Consider the following 13,708-nt stretch of genomic DNA (forward strand, 5'->3'; position numbering starts at 1 on the left):
GACTGACAAACTTAAAAAATAAAACATAGACTAGGATCTCATTAACAAATTAACATTATATATATATAACAGATGTGAAATAAACTACCAAAAAGATTCTCTTCTACATCATATGTCACCAGGGAAATGTGAGTTAAAACAACGAGATACCACTACCTACCAATTAGAGTGGTCAAACTCCAGAACATGCTGTGGAAAATGTGGAGCACCAAGAAATTTTATCCATTGCTCATGGGGATGCAAAATGGTACAGCCACTTACCAAACTAAGCATACCTTGACCATACTCTCCAGCAATCACACTCCTTGGTGTTTACCCTAATAAACTGAACATTTATGTCCACACAAAAACTGGCACACAAACATTTATAGCAGCTTTATTCACACTTGCCAAAACATACAACAACCAAGATGTCCTTCAGTAGGTGAATGGATAAACTTGGTACATCAGGACAGTGTTATTCAGTGCTAAAAAAAGAAAGAAAGAAGCCATCAAGCCATGAAAACACCTAGAGGAAACTTAAATGCACATTACTAAGTAAAAGAAGCCAATCTGAAAGGATATATACTATATGACTACAACTATTAGACATGCTGGAAAAGACAAAAGATGGAGACAGTAAAATAATTGATTGGTAGTTGCCAGGGTTAGGGGGAGAGAGGGATCAATAGGCAGAGCACAAAGGATATTTGTGGAGGTGAAACTACTCTGTGATATTACAATGGTGGTACATGTCATTATATATGTGTCCAAACCCACAGAATGTACATCACCGAGAGTGAACCCCAGCGTAAAGTAGGAAATGTGGGTAATTATGATGTCTCAATATAGGTTTATCAACTGTAACAAAAGTGTCACTCTGGTGAGGACTGTTGATAATGGGGGAGGCTGAGCATGTGGGGCAGCAGGGGCTACAAGGGAACTCTTGGTATTTTCTGTTCAATTTTCCTATAAAACTAAAACTTCTCTAAAAAATAAAGTCTATTCAAAATTATATATATAATGTATTTTTCTCTTTATAAACAGACACTGTAAGAAACATCAAAACTATTTGTAATAGCGCATACAGTTAGGCAGGAGAGGTTTGACAAAGTAGAGAAGGGTAAAAGTGGAATTTTTAATTGATTTTAAATTGTTTGAATTCTTAAAATGATATTCATTTATAGTGTTGATACATTTCAAAAATAAGAAATTTATGGCAAAGGAAAAATAAAGTAGAAAAAGTACAATGAAATCAAGAGTAACATTAATACACAAGACATGCATATAGAATTCTCTACATTTTCTAACTGTGAGTCATAAAATGGACTCTGATCTTTTCTGCCAACAATGACCAGTTAAATCATGGTGTTAACATGATAGAAAACAAACAAATTATTCAGGAGGTTACACATTATTCCTGGCATGAGTACCTAAATAAAAAAATCTATTCTGTGTCTCTATTGAGTGATGTTTGGGCAGCAACTTTAATGCTATCTTTATGGCAACTCAATGCATTTCATTGAGGTTTTTCTTTGTAAATGTTCATGTAGACTGCCAAAGTGCAGCTTGATAATACCTGTCTTGTAGGTCTTGAAGTTTTCTAGGTAGGAACTGGCAATGGGCCACAAAACAATGTGATCATAAAACATGGCTCTGCTATGGTCTTGTTTATTCCAAAAGCCATATTTAGAGTGTCCTAAACTAAGCTACTATTTTTTATTCTGCAAAAATAGATTATTTGGTCAAATATTTCAGAAAATTTATATCAAGCCAAGTTAGATGTGTTTCTTTGCCTTTGGGACTTCTTAGAGCCTTTAATATGCAAATATGCATTGTAAATCTTTAAGAGTGGGACAGAAAATATTGTGTTTGTCAAGCAAAATTAAGTCTGGGAGCCTATTTTTGAATGAGTGTCTCCAGGGCTTTGATTCCATAGAGCACGCGTCTGGTAAGCAGTATGGCCAGATGGCTCCTCCTTTTAGGTGAGTCTCTACAAATAGGGTTTTGTTATTGTGGCTCTTTTCTTTCAATGAGGATATTGATAGGCCTTCTCATGATCCCAGATTTTATTTGTAGGTCATTATCGTATTTCCTATTTTTGCTGAATTTGATTTTTCTTTACCAATTTCTCTACCACTTTGGAAATGCATCAAGAACAGTTTTTGTTACCTCAGTACCTAATAATGCCAGTGCCTAGCTCAGTATTTATTAACTATTTTTGAAAGAAAAACTAAACATAGCATTTTCACAGGAAGATTATAAATCCATGGAGCATTACAGATAGTTCTAAGGTATTTTAAATATTCCAAGGCTATGCGGAAAGTTAAATGACATCTCTGTTGCTGAAATTATACCAACCCAAGATGTTAATAATCATGCTGATCAGTAACTGTGGTTTGGTAGTTGTAGATGTCTTTATAGTAGTTGGAAAACAAATTAATAGACATTGTTTAATAATTTTTTTCGAATTTGTAGTTAGAAAAAATGAAAATACTTCTGATTGAGAAAAAAATGTTGAAAAATGTATTCAGCTCCTTTACAGAGAGGAAAACTAAGGCTAATGTGGTAAAAGAGACTTGCCTAATATCACACAAACCCTTTAGAGCACAGTAAGTATTAAAACTCATACTTAATCACTTCCATGCAGTAGGTTTTCTCTTTTCTAGACTCTCCCTTTTGCAAGTTTAATGGTAACATTTCTCTTTCTCCTTGTCTTATCTCCTTTCTTTTATTTACATAGCATGTGACATTCTCTTGCATGTTTCAAGTATTTTTGCCATCTCAGGACTGAGAGGCCCTGGCAAACTGGCAGTTGGGTAAGCTGCATTTCCCCTCCTTAATTGATGGGAAGCACTGCCTTTGACAGAGCTGATTCACAGTGATGGGGCTGACTGGCTGAAAACTGGTAGGAGGACTTTGCAACAGCTCTGGGCCAAACCGAGTCCACAGGCCATATGTCTGGCTCCTCCGTCATAAACAGACGACCAAGTGTGCACACTCCCAGGTGTAATGTCACTGGGACCTTATTTGCAAACATATAAACGAATGACATTCAATTATGTTCAGAGGCAATGTTGTCAAAACCACCAAGGAAGCAATTTACTGCTCTTGCACAGTATGTGACTCACAGTGCATTTGCAAGTTTTCATTGCTTAGTTTGTTCAATATGTTTCTGAAGCAGTTCTTTTGCAGCCTGTTGTGTAACCATGATACACACACTTATATAGCATACACAGATAGGATTAAATTAAGGGTTGTTACAGAATTACCTCAAGTGAAAAAAATGTATAATAAAATCAGCTAATTTCTTTGTAGACATTGGCCAATTAAAGGGAGAAAAGCATAGTTTCTACAACTAGTGGAATAAAGTTATTAGTTGATACCAATGGATATTAGCAGAAAATTGATGAAAGGTTTTAAATTTTTGGCTCTATGGGATTCCATTTTTGCTAAATGATATAATATTCTCATGGTAGGAAAAAAGTTCTCTGATTTACATAAAATGCGGGTATAGCAAAAGCAATGGTATTTTAACTTAACAACAGCCCTCAAAACACCCTTATAATGTTCTTGGAACAAATGCTGTAAAAGCTGAAAGGGTTCATTCCTAGGTGTTCCTATTGGCACTATTACTAGTGCTAATAGAAAGCACCCAGAAAACTGAATCAGGGAGATAAACTATACCTTCACACAATACATAACAACAGTAATAATCATAGTACTTTGCATTGGCATTATGTTTTACAGTGTACATAAACATGAAGTATGCCCTTGAACTTGAGTATTACATAAAACACAGATGGAGTGGGCAGCTTCAAAGGAAGTATCATCATTATTTATCACTTTTGTCTTTCTCATTTCCAAGGTTAGAAAACTGAGATTTAGCGAAGTTATATGACTTATCCAAGGCTATATCTCAATACTATTAGAATCAAAAGTAGATGTGGCTGAGTCTTCTGAATTCTAGGGCAAAGTGTTTTCTCACAAGTAATACTGTCTCAACTGTCAAGAGTACAGGTCTACCTTATAACTGAAACTATCGTAGGTATCAGAAGAGGGACTATATCAGGAGGGCAGGTGGAGGAGCTCCATCATGATGGTCCTAAACCTTGAAAGATGGGTAATGCTTAACTAATACAAGAAAAAAATGAAAGAAATTCTGAGCAAGGCAACACCTTGGATAACGATTAGGAAATTAACATTTGTTGACTGATTTAATAAGTATTAAGCACTCATAAGCACCAGGTAGTGTTCTAGGTACTGCGATTTGGCATTGAGCAAGAGACACCATCTTAGTCTTACAGAATCTATGCTATAAGTGGAATATGGACCCTTAGAAATGAATAATAAAATTTAAAAATTATTTTACCTTCTGTTAAGAAAATAGAGTAAATGGGTTGAAAGTGGTAGAGGGAAGGAGTATTTCAGGCCAAGTCATCAGAGAAGGCCACTCTTAAAGATGACCTTGGAGGAGACACCTGAATGATAAGGAATGTTATCATGCAAATGTCCACGGAAGCATTTTCTGGTGGATGAGACCAGTGATGCAACCTGGGAACAAATTTCTTTCTAAGTGTGATAAGAAGACTTTAAGAGGTTCTATGTACTTTTTGAAAAGATCATTATTCCTGCTTTCTTTCACAAGTCCAAAAGAGGTCATGAATGGAAACAGGAAGAGCAGGATTTTTTGGTAGTTCATGATATGTAGGAGAGGTTTACTCAGAGGGAGAAAGGGTGAAGTGAGAGATCAAAGCAAAATCCTAAATTTTTGGCTTGAGTACTTGAACAGATGAGATGAAGAAGGGTATGAACATAAGTAGGTTGTGATGCTGGCCCTAGTTACTAAAAGGGTGTGTATGTTTATGAAGTAGAAAACAACAGCTGGCTCCATCAGGGCTGTGAGTTTAATGCAGTTGGACTCCTCAGAATGGGCCGTGATGAGGCACGGTATAGAACCGAGAAGAAGGGGATCTGCAACTCAGCCACACCTTCTAAACCAACACCCCAATCTCATTTTCATTGTCTGTAAAATGAGGGGTTAGGTCACGTTGATAAAATTTAGCTAATTGTAAGCTCTGAACACCTTTTAAGAACCTGATCATTACTAACAATTCTCCAGAAAACGAAATTGAACATATGTTTAAAATTCCCATGCAACACAGAGACTTAAGAACTTCTTGGCTTGAATATTATCAAGGATTACTCCAGTTCGAAGTGTTTGATTCTATACAATATCAAAATAAGTCCCAAATTATAGTGATCTAACAAAACCATATGTGACCATTGCAGTGTGGCAGAGAGTTTTGCTGCAAGTTTGCCCACATATGTGAACTGATGAAGACCCTCATCTTGTAGCTGCAACATCAGGAATATTCAGCCTCTTTCTTCATTGCATAGTGAGAGAGAGAACCAAAAACCACATAGAGAGTTTTCACTGCTTCTGACTGGAAGTGGCATGCATTCCTTTGAATTTTATATTATTGGCCAGATCTTATCACCTGGCACTTGTCCCCTAACTGCAAATGGGATAGAAAATAGAAAAGAGTGTATTTGGTAGACATTATATATTCTCTTTCACATAAGCTTTCTCCTTACACAGATATTTTCATAGCTCAACCAGAAACTTTTGGTTAAATAAGCATAGACTTGTCTAAATAATGGAATACTATGAAGCTGTCATAGGTTTGTAAAGATTGCTAAGGCATAAAAGTCTATTTTAAAAAAGTACAAAGTAGTGTGGATAGTCTGCTGCCACTCATGTAAGAAAGAAGGAAAATGAGAATTTATGTTTGTATTTGTTTGCATTTGGATAGAAAATCTCCAGAGGATAAGCTTAAAAGTGAGTAGTGATGGTGATGGGCCTCTTGGATGGGAAAGATGAGAGAGTGAGAGCAAAACTTTTCATAGTATATGGTCTCATATTATTTTGATTTTTATATGAACATTCTCAGTAATGGAAGGCATCAAAATATCAGTGGCTAATTCCAAAGCTCCTGCTATTACAGAATGACAGCATCCGATGGAGGAGGATGTTCATGTATCACCAAACAGCTCAGGCATGGCTTCATTACAGTGTAACATGCATCATGTCATGTGTTATTGCTTACTTAACAAACCTCACTCTATCCCACGGATTAATCAAGATAAAGTAGCTAAATATTGCCTGTCTACAGATGAGGTTTCCATTTGTCAAGAGGAGATATAAAACTACATAAGGAATTGGTAGATTTTCTCTTCATCCACTCTTAGTGCTAATATAAGAACTTAAAGGGGATTTTTTGGCCGTAATTCAATATGACATTAATGTTAGAAAATTATTCACCTAAATGAACAAAAAGTTTTCCAAAGTAAAAAAATTATCTTGATAATGTAAATTTATATGCTATTCAAACTTGAAATGCATGAAACAATTTTTATGGTAGTATACTTTATTATGAATTGTTTATAATTTTTGAAGCAAAAACAATGTGAAATCATAGTAAATAGTATAAGATTTGGAACTAGACAGATATAAATTCAAATCCTACCTCTACTAATTGTTTTCCTGTGGGCTTCTTGCTTAATCTTTTGGAGTTTCCATTTCTCCATCTGTAAAGTGAGGATAACAAAATACTTGTATGAGGTTGTGAAAACTGAAATTAGATGTTTAAAACACTTAATACAACATCTGACATAATAAAGCATGCACCATAGATGTTTGCTATTATTATTACACATTGGCCAATTAATCACAACATTTACGAATGAGGTAGATATTATTTCTTTTTCCCAAAGATATGGTGAGATTTTCTGGGCAGATAAGAGGTTCCTTTCATGATTTCTCATAATATATGAAGTTAGAAGGAGTTTCAAGATATGTGAAAACATGCTGAGACAGCATGGACTAGTCAAAAAAATCTCTGACATCTGGAACTGCCATTTTGGAAACATGAGCTGTTGTTTAGAGTAAAGATAATATTTGGAAATATACCTATCATATTGTAAGCACTTGCTAAATGAAAGTTTTTACTAGCATTTTATGGCAAAATGAGAAGATATATAACTGAGACCAGTAAGTTAAGCCATAATCCTAAAAAAAAAAAAATCTGTCATTTAGTAAATGGTTCACATTTGGAGAAGTTTAGTAGGGAGTTAAAATGTTTGAATAATTTGCTATTATAGTTAAATTTTTACCATATTATTAGACTTCAGTGTTTTGTTTTCTGAAATCTTTCCTCAAAGTTGTAGGCTTTATATAATCTTAAACATGTTTCTTCTTTATTTTTAAGCCCAGTGTATCTCAAGGAGAAATTAATTTGTATGTTTCTGATTCTTTTATAGTTAACTAATTCAAAAGTTATTTTGTAAGAATTCTTTGATGTCCAGAAAGCCTTATCGTTTTCTTATAATATATTCAAGGTTTTTTTCCTTTGGAAAATGGAAATCATGTCTTGCTTAAAGTAAATAAACTCAAACACCCAATTTTGGAGGACTATATCAAATCATATTCTCTCTCTCTCAATTTCTGGTAGTATCTTGGCTTACAGAAATGACCATTCTTGTTCAGGAAAGAATTGGATAGTTTAGCCTTTTTCGAGTTAGTTCAATTCAGTAAACATTTTTTGTTACCTCTGATATATGGAGAAATATGCACGTTTCCATGGGTGATAGCAATAAAAACGATACAGAAAAATAATATACAGTGCATATCCTCAAGGAGTTTATATTCTAGAGGTAGAGATAGATACATATTAAAGAAATTATAATATTTGACTGAATAAAATATCCAAAAGAGGTAAAAGCAAAATTTTATCTGAATAGTGGAAGAAGAATTATGAATTCAATTTGAGGAACTAAGGAAGGATTTTCATAAAATATATGGAATTCAAGGCAGCCTTATTAGAATTTCAAGGATTATTAGAATTTCAATGAGTGAAGTAGTTGGAGGAGGGTGTCGCTCTCTCAACAAAACCACTTGGGCATAACATAGTAACTTCATAACTCTATTGCTTGTGAAGCCACAAGTTACAGTACTTTGAATGCCAAGCTAAGAGTTCATGTTTTATTTTCTAAGTAATAGAGGAGCCATTTGAATGTCCTTGAGGAGAACACGTAATGCAAATGCAATTTGGGCTTTAGAAAGATTATGCTGATGGAACCGTGAAGGATGAATAAGAGAGGAGGAAATCAAAAGGTTTGGAAACCAAGGCTGTGACTACTTCAGTTCAATCAAGGGTTAATGAAGAAATAAACTATGGTAGGAGAAAAGTTACAAAACAAAGAAAGGTAGCCAATTATGATTTCTGGATTTTTACTTAAGATGAATGTGAGTTAGAATACAGACTCAGCTGGCTATAACAAGGAGACCTAAAACTAGAGCAAGTCAAACAAGAGATAATTTTATTTTTTTCTTATATAATAGACCAGAGGTAGGGGCATGGCCAGGGTGGAGAAATTACTCTGCCTCATAAGATCATGCATGGTGCTATTGAAAGAGGAAAATTGTCTCTCAACCACTCTCATTCTGGTCTTTAGAAAGGGGGATGAGGAAGTCAAAAGCAAGAAACTTCCTTTTAGAAAAGTGACCCTAGAATTGTATGCACTGCATGCATTCACATTCCATTCATTGTAAGACTCCAAGAGAATTTTTGATTCAGAGTCTAAAACTTGCTTGTTCAGAGCCCAGAGGTTTTTTCTCAACATTTTGTACTTACACTGTGAGTGGTATTTGAAATTAATTTGGGTAATATAGAGAAGTAGGTTATAGAAAGTGGGTTATAGATCCCATGAATGCGAGGATAAGTAGGAGCCAAATGAATGGGAGGAGGAGAGAAGGCCCAAGTGAGGCTGTTTCTTTACCTTGGCTTGAAGCCAGTGGACTGGCCTTGACATGGAGGCTCTGGAACTGAACGTCTTGCCACAGATTTGCCAGTGCTGGACTGTACCAGCAGAAACAGGAGTCCACATGAATCCTACACAAGCACCAGACTCATTTATTACACTTATCGACCCTGGTTTTTAAAATTATGTAAGTATTAGTTTAATGCCTGTTACCTAAATACCTTAAGCTCTATGAGGCCAGGGACTTGGTCTTTTTTGTTCAACATTGAATTCACTTCATATATCAAAGTGCCTGATATATATTAGGAGCTAGATAAACACAGATATTTTAAATTTATGTTTTAAAAACTTTCAAACCTAGGGAAAATCTGAAACAGTAGTACAATAATTATACATGTTTGCTAAAACTTTTGCTATATTTGCATTTGCATATTTTTCTTTTTCTCTTTTCATCCTGAATCTACTGAGAGTAAGTTGCAAATGTTATGACACTTCCTAAATAATTCAGAAAAGAAGGAAGGAAGAAACAAACAAAGACACACCTGTCTGTTATCCTTTTAATTTCTTTACTTTTCAATTTACCATGTCTTTGTGTTTAATTATCATTCCAAGGATAACTTAAGTAAAATTACTTGGGAAAGTTTTGTTTCATAGATACTTCTAACAAGATAAACTGAAGTCATTTACATGAATGTTATTTCTGAATATTCTACAAAAATAGATTTCATTTCATAATCACTTAAGAAGCTATCATAAATCAAAAGTCTTAAAATTAAATTTTATAAATGTTTAAATGATGCATTTTTCCCAAAGAGTAATTATTAGCTAAATAAAAAGAGAAAGTGCATGCCAAAACGTGAATAGAGTAAAATTGTAATAAAGCAGCTTTTATTCACTTGAGTTTTAGAAATATTCTTCATTGGCTATTTTTGCTTTACTTTGAGAAATGTGATTTTAAAATTGAGATACTTGTAAATAGAGGTAAGAAAATCATTTTCAGAAGGTTCAGCATATCCTAGAGGATTTCTTTCTGCTAGAAGAATAAGTTATCGACATTTCGATGACATTCATAGACCGCCCTAGAAGTTAAACATCAATAAACTCAAGACAATTCTGTAATTAGACTTTAAGAAGTTGGAAGTGGGATTTAAACCAAGCAAACAAGAGACTTGACAAAGCACAAAACTGATGTTAGGAAAACCTATAGTTGGTATTGCCAAAACACAAGAACACTGTCATTCATAAAGGACCTACTAACTTCCCAGAGACCCAGATCTAGTAAAAGGGCAGAGTAGATATAAAAGCTTATGTTTGACTACAAACAAATACCTTTTCTCTAGTTTAATATATAGCCTCCCAAACACCAAGGAGAATACTTAAATAAGAGAACGGGAAATCCTCTGTTGAGAAATCTCATATATTCTGTCCAGAAAATAAATGGAGACATTATATCGTGTATAAATATTCAATATCAGAATGTTGGCCAACAGATTTGTTCATAGAATAGTACAGTGTATATTTGTTTTATTCCCATACAAGGCTTAAAAGTTCCACACATTACTTACAGATACATAAATTGCATATATATTTTAGCTTTCTAGTTATTCTATTTTACATTCACAGTAACCTTGCAAAGGAAGTAGTGAAACTTTTAGCATTCCCATTTCAAGGCAAGGTAACTAAGGGACATCAAAATTAAATGATTTATCCAGTGTCATTCAGCTTGTCAGCACTGCTGAACTATAGGTAGCCATGTCCCCGGCACACTCTCTGTGTTAAGGATTTTACTGTCTAGGGATTCTGAATGTTCAAGATCTTCTTTGCTATTATTAAAGGAGAGATTAAGCTCAATTAAAAATTACAAAAAAAATCAGCTGTATTGTCATTAGAGGGTTAATCGAAATTTTAATGTTATAGATCATATTAACCTTTTCTAAATAAGAGCACCTTCAACTGAGTTTATCCTTGTCAGACTTGCCCCTTATAACATTAGGCAGACCATGACTCCTCTTCAATCCTAATAGGTGAAGAAGACATCAGGACAGCATGGAAGTGTGTCCACAATTACTCTGGGTTGTCACAAAGATCTTGACTGTTATCTAGGATGACCCTTTTTAGCATTTGAGGGGTCTCTTTAAAAATCAAATGAAATATATGGTCCTTGTTCTCATAAAATAAAACAAAAACAAAGCAAAACTGAAAAGACCAAGAAACAAAAAGGTAAAACAGATACACATGGGATTGTTCATTACCTGTAGGTTAAGAAACCCTGGTCTGGGAATATGAGATTGAATCAGTGTACCAGCTTTGGAACATAGTAAGAACTGAAAGACTAATAGATGACAGAATGTTACAGATGAATTCACAATGAGCCATGAAGGAACAGGAGACTAATGGCAAGGATATAGAAGAACCTGGGCCTGAAATATGCTAGTCCTTCAGTAGCATGACTTAGATAAGGATCTGTATCCCTGGACTCCCCATTTTTTTGTGGAGACTATACCTGGACTATTTTATTTGCCTGAACATCTTAAATAAAAATTCAAGGGAAAAGCAGTAAAAGTACATAACACAATAGAGACATAAATGAAGAAAAATTAAAAGTACTTTAGATTTTCCCAACATGAATAAAGAAAACTGTCTATAGAGATATCTAAATTATAAAGAGAAGAAAGACATATTTTTTTTATCATGGTTAATGGAGTTATAACTAGAAACAGAGAAAGCTATATATGTGTATTTATTTTTATAGGAATGAACATATGTACTCTCTCTCACACACAAACACGTGTGTGTGCATATGTGTGTGTGTAAGAGATATACCATTTATCTATCTTCCTAGCTCTCTATATAATTTCTTTGACAATATCATTACTAGTAGATTCAGGTACTATCTCTCAAGGGATGTAGTATAAAATATAGCTTTCTCTGTAGAATGAAAAAAATAGACTAGATATGTGTGAGCAGATTGGTGTATGCAATTTCCAAGTAAACTCCAAGGCAGTAAAATATGAAAGTTTAAAAAAACCAAGTTTCCAAAAATATCATAGAATTTCTGAAATATGTATATATCATAGAGTATATTTCTATGTAATCAATTAGTATAAACATGCCAAAAATATTAGCTATTAATTAAATTGGAGCTATAAAATAAGACTATTCGTTTAGAGTTTTACATGGTATCTCTGTAAACATGATTAAAGTTCTAACCCATTGTGAGATGAGGAATAGGCTGCCTAGCAACTGTTTTAACTAGTTCCCCTGAGATTCTCAAGCAAAAAATGGGTGTATGGATGGGAGTATTTATTTTTGTTTTTGTTTCTATATTAAAGCTTCTAGATGATTCCTAACTAGTCACTCTCATTGTTTTTCTTCTTTTCATCATCTGAAAGTAATAATTTTTAAAAATAGGAAAGAAAAAAAGAAGGAAGGAAGGAAGGAGGAAGGGAATGAAGGAAGGAAGGAAGAAAAGAAAGATATATAAGGATCAACATGAGCCATTTCAAGCAATCACTGAAGAATCCAAATATAGTAATGCAAATCAAAGTCAGATGCTTCTGTTTATCAAATACAGGCATATACAGCTTTTTGTGTAATGCTCACAAATCAAATTCAAAGTAATGATACTGGCTTAATAAACTACAGGTTCATTGAAATGAATGGCAGGAAAGGTAGCATTTCTTGACTCAGGATGTAAGGGCAACTTTAAAACTCTATAGCTACTTCATGAAACCACACATTGCCAAGAAGATGTTCTCATAAAGAAAACATGGCAGATTAGGTCATTCTCCTCCTTCCTGACTTCCTGGTTAGGTAAAATCACACTCATAAAACACTCCCAGCACATATTCATAGGATGTCCTAGCATGTTCCACCAGGAGAGGTGAGAGAAAGTGTTTGGTGGTGATTCAAGCAACAGTAAGCTATGTAGAGGGTTTTGAGTGTTTCCTTAGAGAGAGAGAGAGAGAGAGAGACCTTGTTTTTACTACATAGCTATCATAAAGCCCTTATGAGTTTGAGAGAGAAGAATTAAGAACGGATCTCAGGTTAAATTCCAGAGTTAATGATGTGTTCATGAAGATGTAGGAAGCAAAAATGATTAGTTTAAAAGGTCAGAATCTCAAGCAAAACAAAAGAGGTGGTAGGTCTGGAGTATCACTGATAAGTTATATAAATAAGATGTTTATTAACATACATTACCTATTTATGCTATTATTTTTGTAGCTTTTGACTCCATTCTAAGACTATATTGCTAATAGGGTTTAGTAAACATAGTTTTGCAAACCTACATTATAAAGATGTTTCAACCTCATACATTGGCCTTTACCATCACGTTGAATACAGAAATACTGTTCTCTCTGGAATTTATTCTGAGTCCTGGGTTCATTTACGTTTTATCAGTGACCCAATATGAAACATAACATTTACTTTTTGTTTAGTACTTTCCTGAAGCAGACAGGAGAAAGTCATTGAAATTGCTTCAAATTACCTGAGAAATTGCCATAATTTGCAACTTCACAATGCAAGCCTGGATCTCCCAAGTTAGCTCTGATCTCAATGATGAGTTTAAATGCCAGGATGATATTTTAACTATGCAGAGTCATAGGCATACATGAAACTCCATTAGTTTAGAATCTAATGAAGATTTATGTTGACATATCATTCTATATATTTCAGCATATTATCTACTAAGACATTATAAGAACAAAACCCCCCAAAATTCCATTCTTTTTTGAGGTAGCGTGGCTTTTTCTCTTTTAATATTTTTTTACATTTGAGTTCTTCATGTTTCCTGAAGGTAAATGATGCATGAGAAAACTTGGAATATCTTGACTAGCATTTTAAAAGCATATTAAGTATTATTTTCAGAACTGAACTATGAAGAGTTGTGCACAACAATTTTTTT

General features: G+C 34.1%; 1 long non-coding RNA gene across 2 annotated transcripts; it reads right to left on the reverse strand.

Moving 5' to 3' along the window:
* Window positions 1–360: 360 nt before the first annotated feature.
* Window positions 361–11,150, reverse strand: LOC129144006 (uncharacterized). Of its 2 annotated transcripts, none has more exons than XR_008548055.2 (3): window positions 11,055–11,150; window positions 6,510–6,570; window positions 361–467 (listed from the first exon to the last, which is right to left on the reverse strand). It is a non-coding gene; the product is annotated as an uncharacterized LOC129144006 (long non-coding RNA). The 2 variants fall into 2 exon arrangements; XR_010153430.1 differs by lacking the exon at window positions 11,055–11,150 and adding an exon at window positions 8,821–8,998.
* Window positions 11,151–13,708: the final 2,558 nt, after the last annotated feature.

Source organism: Pan troglodytes, chromosome 1, assembly GCF_028858775.2.
Source record: "Pan troglodytes isolate AG18354 chromosome 1, NHGRI_mPanTro3-v2.0_pri, whole genome shotgun sequence".
In the NCBI taxonomy this organism is placed as follows: domain Eukaryota; kingdom Metazoa; phylum Chordata; class Mammalia; order Primates; family Hominidae; genus Pan; species Pan troglodytes.